A 7,902-nucleotide genomic window follows, 5' to 3' on the forward strand; every position below is an offset into this window, starting at 1 on the left:
TCCAAGTGCAGTCCCACATGTCAGTGAAGAGGCAAGCCGAAGCGCGTTCCGTTTGCGTGAGCCGTGTGCAGGACCGAACGTGTGTGGGGTGCAATGCGACCGCAACAGGAGTGTTATGGGTGTACCGCCTTTTTTCCTTTTAAACTAGGTGCTTCGCCCCCTAAAAAAAATGTTGCTTCGCATGATCCATCGATACTACTACTAGTAATCCGGTAATCCTGACTAAAACGGCGTGGCCAGGTCTTTTCCCGTGCGATATGCTGGGAGGTTGCCTTAGTTGGGTTTTTTAGATTTGTCTCGGTTCATTAAAAAGCAGAGTTGGTGATGATGGTGTGCCTGCCATCCTGCAATATAGGCCGTCCGATCTATATCTAACGGATAGGAAGGAAACTATGACAATATACCCGCACTCCTCTCCACATTTGCACATAAGGCTTTCCCTTGTTCATCATTTTCTCCCACAAGATCTTGATCTTCCGTGCAACTCATGGGCATCTTGCTAGTACTCCTACAATATGTATATTATTGTGAAAGTTCATATACACCGGCAGAGATTAATGCAAACACGGCAGATTTTCATTACATTTCGAACTTTTATAGGACAGAAAAATAAAAGAAACCCGACCCTAAACTTATTCTACGGCAGCGACCGACGTCCTCCATCTGCGATCTCTATGTACGAGGGCGGGGTTCAAGACCCGTGAAGTGAAGGTGCGGTCTCCGGCGAGGAAGAGTAGAACACGGGATACAGACCGGCCAGTTGGCACACCATGCCCTGCCGCCTCCCATGCCCTACTCATCCTCGGAGGAGTCCCCGACCTCGGCGGTGCCGGACGTTGGATGGCGGCAAGTAGGACGCGTTGCTAACGATGCTCCCGTCGTCGCCCGCCAGCGTGGCCATCGCTTGTGCGGTCGCATCCGCGTCCGGCTACGCTGCTAGTGCATCGCGAGAGGCGACTTGAGAGAGGGCGGCGACCTCGAGCTTCATCCCGAAGACAAGCTCTCCCGCAGAGCATTCGCATTTGCGGTCATGGCGGATGTGGTGCCAGGTAGGAGGACGATGCGCTATGGTGTGGAGGTTAGCTGGGCGTTGCCGCTTTAAGTAGCGCATTCCTGTGAGGCCAAGCGTCCGGGTGCGTCATTAAGTCGCCGGAGTTGGCTCCTCGGGCACTGAGCCTCTTAACGACGACATAAGAATGGACGGCATGAATGCAGGCAGTTGGTGCCAGCTGGGAATGCACCGCGCGACGGCGCGAGGGACGAGGGCTTTGGTGTGCCAGGGTAGTCAGCTGCGGTCGTGGCAACGTTTGAGATGCCCTTTGCTCAAATGCGATCCCCGCATGTCATTGAAAAAGCAAGACGACCCGGCATGGTCTCAGGTCCAGAGGATGCAGTTGGCCGTGCTACACCACTCCGCGGATGCGTCGTGGCGCCCCGTGCATCCTCGACGAGCCGGGTGTTGGGGTGTGTTTGGATTGTGGCCAAAGTGCACCTTACCAAAATTTTGGTCATGACCCAAAGATTGGTCTTTGTTTGGATGCTTGCCATTTATTTGGCATGCCAATGAACTCTAGACAACTCTAGTTCATTTTTCTTGCCAATGTCGGCCAAATCATGGGCAACCAATACCTCAACCAAAATTTTGGTCATGACCCAAAGATTGGTTTTTGTTTGGATGGTTTCCATTTATTTGGCATGCCAATGAACTCTAGCCAACTCTAGTTCATTTTTCTTGCCAATGTCGGCCAAATCATGGGCAACCAATACCTCAACCAAAATTTTGGTCATGACCCAAAGATTGATCTTTGTTTGGATGGTTGCCATTTCTTTGGCATGCCAATGAAATCTAGCCAACTCTAGTTCATTTTTCTTGCCAATGTCGGCCAAATCATGGGCAACCAATACCTCAACCAAAATTTTGGCTACCCAATGCTTTGATGGGGCAAGCTTGGGCACAAACCAAACATACCGTTGGTCGTGCCACAGCACTAATGCCACCCTCGGCACAGTGAAACCGACCATGTCTAGCGACGATATGAGCGTGTCGCTCACCGCGGTCATCGTGTCCAGAGGTGGTGCTGGAGCTGCGCCCCGTTGTTGGCCCCAACGACGCACATGAAGTTGTCGGTGGCGAGGAGGTCGTGGGCCAACTCCTCCATTGGACTAGTCTACGCTACGTCGTCCCGACGGGTGTGCCCCACATGTCGGTTTCCCTGTTTTCCCGGCCATATTCGAGCGTCAATGCTCCGCGTTGTGCATTAGGTCTTTCACTATGTAGGCCAAGCGAGACAACTTATTGTTTATTTGAGCCATTCAAGTGTAATCATGTGGCATTTGCTTATTTCTCATTCCTCTCCAGCCCTCTTCTCCATCAATCATGTCGCCCTCCAGTTGAGTCCATCCTCCCGCATGCCTCATTTGAACATTGCGCCGAGTATCATTCTCATGTACCCACCCTAGTCCTCTTTCAATAGATATCCGGACCCCGAGATGAAATCGAGAGGGAACGAGTGGGGGCACGTGATACCTAAGGCGGATTCAAAATTTTGAACCAATGATCATAGCATCTGCAAATCATATATAAAGGGTATTCAATGTTCGTTTCGTTTTTGAACGTACATATACTCCCTCCTATCCTTTCTACTTTACATATAAGTTTTATGTGTAGTCAAAGTATCTCTACTATGATAAAAAAAGGTATCAACATTCAACAACGCCCAATCAATATTGTTAGATTCGTACGTACTCCTAGATTTGTACTCGAGATGGTTTCCAATTTGACTATTGAAAAGATTAATAGTACTCCCTCCGTCTAGGTGAGTAAGTCATCTTAGGCTATGCATCGTGACCAAGGAGGAGGGGAAAGCGAGAGACATTAATGTTTATTTTCTAATTAATAGTATTGCATGCAATGAACTAACCACTGCATGTCATGTTTGATAGTCTCAGGTCATTAAAAGCATGCACACCCTCATCTCTTATTGGTTGATATGTCAAGAAACAAGAAACAAGGTAGAAGTTAATGCACCGCGCCTACGTGTTTTGGGATTATTTGGTTTTCGTAAGATGACTTACACACCTAGACGGAGGGAGTATATGAGATGTATAATGTGAAAATTATATCATTGGAAACTCCTTTCACATACGAAATTGACTATATGCTTTGTGTAAGTTGCATGTCATATATTATTACTCTAACATTTGGTCAAAGTTAGCCTCGAAAAATGCATTAGACCCTGCATGCTTTGTGTAAGTTGCATGTCATATATTATTACTCTAACATTTGTGCAAGTTGCATGTCATATATTATTACTCTAACATTTGGTCAAAGTAGTATAGTGGAAGTGGATCCTCTGACGTAGGTATCCCTGCCTTACCCTCCCTTTCGGTCACTTACTGGCGGACCCCATGCTTGCTAGGCCCCGCATGTCAGTTACTCAATGGGTTCGGCCACGTCAGGGGATCCTCATCCGTAGTATACTCTCTCTGTTTTTATTTACTCCGCATAAAACGAAGGGAGTGGTGGTATAATAAATGACGCGGGCGGGGGAGGGGGAGGGACGTTGGTTTGCTCTCAACTGCGGTCCCACAAGAGAGCGAAAACGCAAGACGAAGCGCGTTCCATTCGGTGAGCGACATGGAGGGTCCAGCGTGCCGGGCTGCAACGCGAACGCGACAAGAGCGATGTACAGTCAAAACCGATTGACCGGTCGTCACTGGAACCACTATTCACACCAGAACCTATGCTGCTCGGCCTAGGCCAGCCACTGCCCTAAAACCACACAAAATCTCCAGCCCATTCCCCCACCTTTCGATCCCCTAGCCCGCATCAAGCGTCCCCTAGTTCACCGGAAAGCCATGGTGCGCTGCAAGATCACTTACTACAAGATGCTGCCGCCGGAGCACCGCGCAGAAATCGCGGTGGCGGTCGGCACCACATACCTCCATTCCCAAGCTCGCTTTGCGGCGGGCCAATCCCCGAGTTCTCTGGAGCCAAGCAACAAGGAGGAGGAAGCCGATCCAATGTTCACTGCGGAGGTCGCGGCGCAGAAGGCCCCCGATGGGTATGAGACGATGGACGTCGACTTCGTGCCGGCGTCCCAGTCCCCCATGGTGCAGGCGGACCAGCGGTTCAACATGGCGATACAAAAGAAGGACCGGGAGGCGGAGGCTCAACTCGACACGGAGCGCGCGCATGCCGCTGCCATCGAGGCTCTCCTGCAGGCAGAACCGGATGTCGTGGATGTGAACCGGGCGGCGGAGGCTCAACTTGAGGCGGAGCGCGTGAATGCCGCTGCCATCGAGGCCCTCCTGCGGGCGGAACCGGATGTCCTGGACATGAACCGGGCGGCAGAGGCTCGACTCGACGCAGAGCGCACAAATGCCGCTCTCATCGATGCCCTCTTGCAGGCGGAACCGGACGTCCTGGAGTTGAACCGGGCGGCGGAGGCTCGACTCGACACGGAGCGCGTGGATGCCGCTGCCATCGAGGCCCTCCTGCAGGCGGAACCGGACGTCCTCGACTTAAACCGGGTTGTGCTCTCGTCCGCGCAGAGCGCTCGCACGCTCCGCTTGAACGAGTAGCTGGAGGCCGAGTACAACCACGGTGCGGAGACAGACGTCGGCAGCGACGACTGGTTCGCGCCGGCAGCCAAAAACGACAAGGCCGTCTCTTTCCGCAAGCAGTGATAGTTTTTCTTTATGTTGTTGTTTTTATGGATCTTTTGCTATGTAAAAACATACTATAGCCCTGTTTGGATCATGGGGTTAGAGCTAATTTGGGTTAGTTGGGGGCTCAAATAACCCAAAAGTATCCAAACATGGAGGGTTAGACTGGGTTAGTTGCATCTAACCCAACTATGCCGGTGGAGAGGTGCTTATTTGGGTTAGAGTGGGTTAGAAAATAAGTCTAACTCTAACTGTGTTGGAGTATCCAAACAGGGCCTATATTTGTTATGCAAGTCGCCTGACTTGGGCCAGTCTACCATTTCAGGCAGTTGGACGAATATCTTACGTCTCCTAACCCTTCTCTCCTTCTTCCTCACCTCTTCTTCTTCCCCAACAGACAATCACACGGGCCGAACGGATACTCCCCAACATGTGGTTGGATAAACATACTCTATGAACGAAAATTATGTGTCAGTGATAGGATGGCTGAGTTTGGTTTGTACACATGCGACATCACGTGTCAGTGAGGGTGCGTTCCCTTGGTTGGGTTTGCGGCGTGCAGGAGCGACTGTGTGAGGGTGCGGTGCGACCGCGGTGTGCAGGAGCGACCGTGTGATGCCCTTAACCGTATCAAGGAGCTTCGGTTCCATTTTTTGGCTTTGGCAACACCATCCACAATGGTTCCCACGATGCCAAAAGCTATATTCACATTTGGCTACACATTGTGGATGCCCTTAACCGTACCACTTGGTTTTGCTCCTGTGTGCTATCTATGCAAATCTCAATTATATTGATCTAAAAAATTATAGAATCAACATTAGTAAAAGGAGGTGATTTTGCCGCGCGGATGGGGGGGGGTTTCTTATTTTCGGAGGACGTTGTCCTGGCGATTTGCTAACATGCGGTCCCACGTGTCAGTGCTTTACCAAGCCGATTCGCGTCCCACATGAGGCAGAACAACGGCAGAAGCAACACGTGGTTAAGTTGAAGAAGATGAGGGAGAAGCAGATTCAGCAACGAGTGAAATGATGGTTGCTTCGTCCCTCCAACTTCTTTTTTTAGCATTATTACTTCGTCCCTCCAACTTAACTACGGGAAAGGTGAAGCTTTGTGATTAGACGCCTCATTGCTCATTACTACACCGGCGCCATGACTGGGGTGCTTCACCCCGGCTGCTCTGCACTGTATTCCGGTATGGCACGTGGACCCGGTAGCTTGATGTCCCACATGTCGGCGAAAAGGACTAGAAGATTTATGAAAGCGAGCGCTCCACTCTTACGACGGAGGAGTAGACGACACGACGGCCCAGTGAACTGTCACATGTACTGTATAGTACTATAGCTTTGTTGTTTCGCATGATCCATCGATACAAACCCGATTAAACAGGAAAGGGCGGGATTTTTCCCGCGCGGTAGATGATACAGGCCATATATTTCAAAGGCAATTTTAATGTATGCAAACTAAATAATTATAAGTAACAATATGATATCTAGTAAAACTGAAAACAAATATGATTTATTGTGTTAGAGTGTAGTAGTAGTGCTGTATTGCATAGTTGTTAGATGTAACATGCGAGAACGTGTAGAGATATAGTTTTGGAGGGCCTACAGAGAGAAAAGCGTAATACGGTCACTGAACTTCAGAATAAGCTGATTTCGGTCACTATATACGTTTTGCGGTGATTATCCGGTCACTTGCTCACAGTTCAGCATCGGATTGCACTCTGTTGACCGGCCAAATAGTCTGCGTGGCGCCATGTTGACTAGTTAAATTGACCACGTTCCTTGTGGGTCCAACCTGTCAGTTCGCATAGGGAAAAGGTCAGATAAACACAATTTTACGCAGGCGCGACAAGGCTCCAACCCGTGCGCGGGGATCACCTGGTTGTGCATGTGTCTATCAGGGCCTGATGTGTGCGCATGCACGTGTAGGTTGAGCACTTGAGCGTGAGAGTGTGTGTTGGTCGTGTGGTGTACTGGTGTGTGCATGCATGCGTGCGTGTGTGCGTGTGAGTGTTGCGTGCGTGCGTGGCTGCGTGTGTACATGTGAGTGTTGCGTGCGTGCATGGGTGCATGTGTTTGTGTGAGTGTTGCGTGGATGCAGTTCGTGTGCATGCATGCGTGTGTGTATAATCACCACACCAGCTCCTGTGTGTTAAAATAGACGGCTCAGCATACCAATACAAGGCCACCTTGTCCGCTGTGCCCGCGGTCATGACTTCGAACCACCATGAAAATATTTTTTTTGTCGTTTGTTTTCATTCTTACTAGCAAGATGCCCGTGCGTTGCACGTAACATCAAGATGCATTTGTATGACTTGTTTATCTTGTGAGAGAAAAGGATGAACGAGGAAAGGCCTTATTTGCAAATGTGGAGAGGTGTGTGGGTATCTTTTTGCAAAATCGCCATAGTTTCTTTCCTATCCGTCAGATATAAATCGGATGGCCTGTATTGCAGGATGGCAGGCACACCATCATCACCAACTCTGTTTTTTTATAAGAGTGTATTTTATGTATTTTATAAGAGTGTAGATGTAGAGTAGATACAAGTCGACAGGTGGGCACGATGGTAGTGAGATAATGTGATGCAACACTAGAGGTTCCACGTGGAACGTTTAACTGGTCAACTAGTCATGTCATGAGCAAATACAAAGTTGTACGGTGAGCCCGTGACTGTATAATAACCACTAAACGTAAACGGTGACCGTAATGAGTGGATTATGAAGTCCAATGTATGTATCGTGCTTTCTCTTCAAATACAATGATTGTCATTGCATATATCGCGAGAGAAAGATGAAACAGGCGTGAATTTTCTGGGGGCTTACTTTTAGAGGACCTGGAGATAGTTTTGTGTGCATACGTGAAAGGGGCGTACAGGGGGGGGGGTATGCGATGGAGAGAGAGATGCTCTTCATTTCTCTTTATTACGACTAACTTTGTATATAGTATAAAAATATACAAATTCACAGTGCGGAATAAATATCATTGTGGGCACCATGCAATGCAAATTAGCGTTCGTACTCCTCCATATAACTTTGTAATGTTGTATATATGTAGAAACTCTAAAATAAATTTTTGGCCTCACGTTATTCAAAAGGAATGTTTTATGCGAAATAAACGTGAAGAGAGGGCTTTTTAGATCAATGGGGTACGTGATGTAACATGTGTGAATGTGTAGTTGATGCATTTGGCGGGGCCTAGAGAGGTATGTGTGTGTATTACGTATTCGAGAGAG

Source organism: Triticum dicoccoides, chromosome 5B (assembly GCF_002162155.2).
Source record: "Triticum dicoccoides isolate Atlit2015 ecotype Zavitan chromosome 5B, WEW_v2.0, whole genome shotgun sequence".
In the NCBI taxonomy this organism is placed as follows: Eukaryota; Viridiplantae; Streptophyta; class Magnoliopsida; order Poales; family Poaceae; genus Triticum; species Triticum dicoccoides.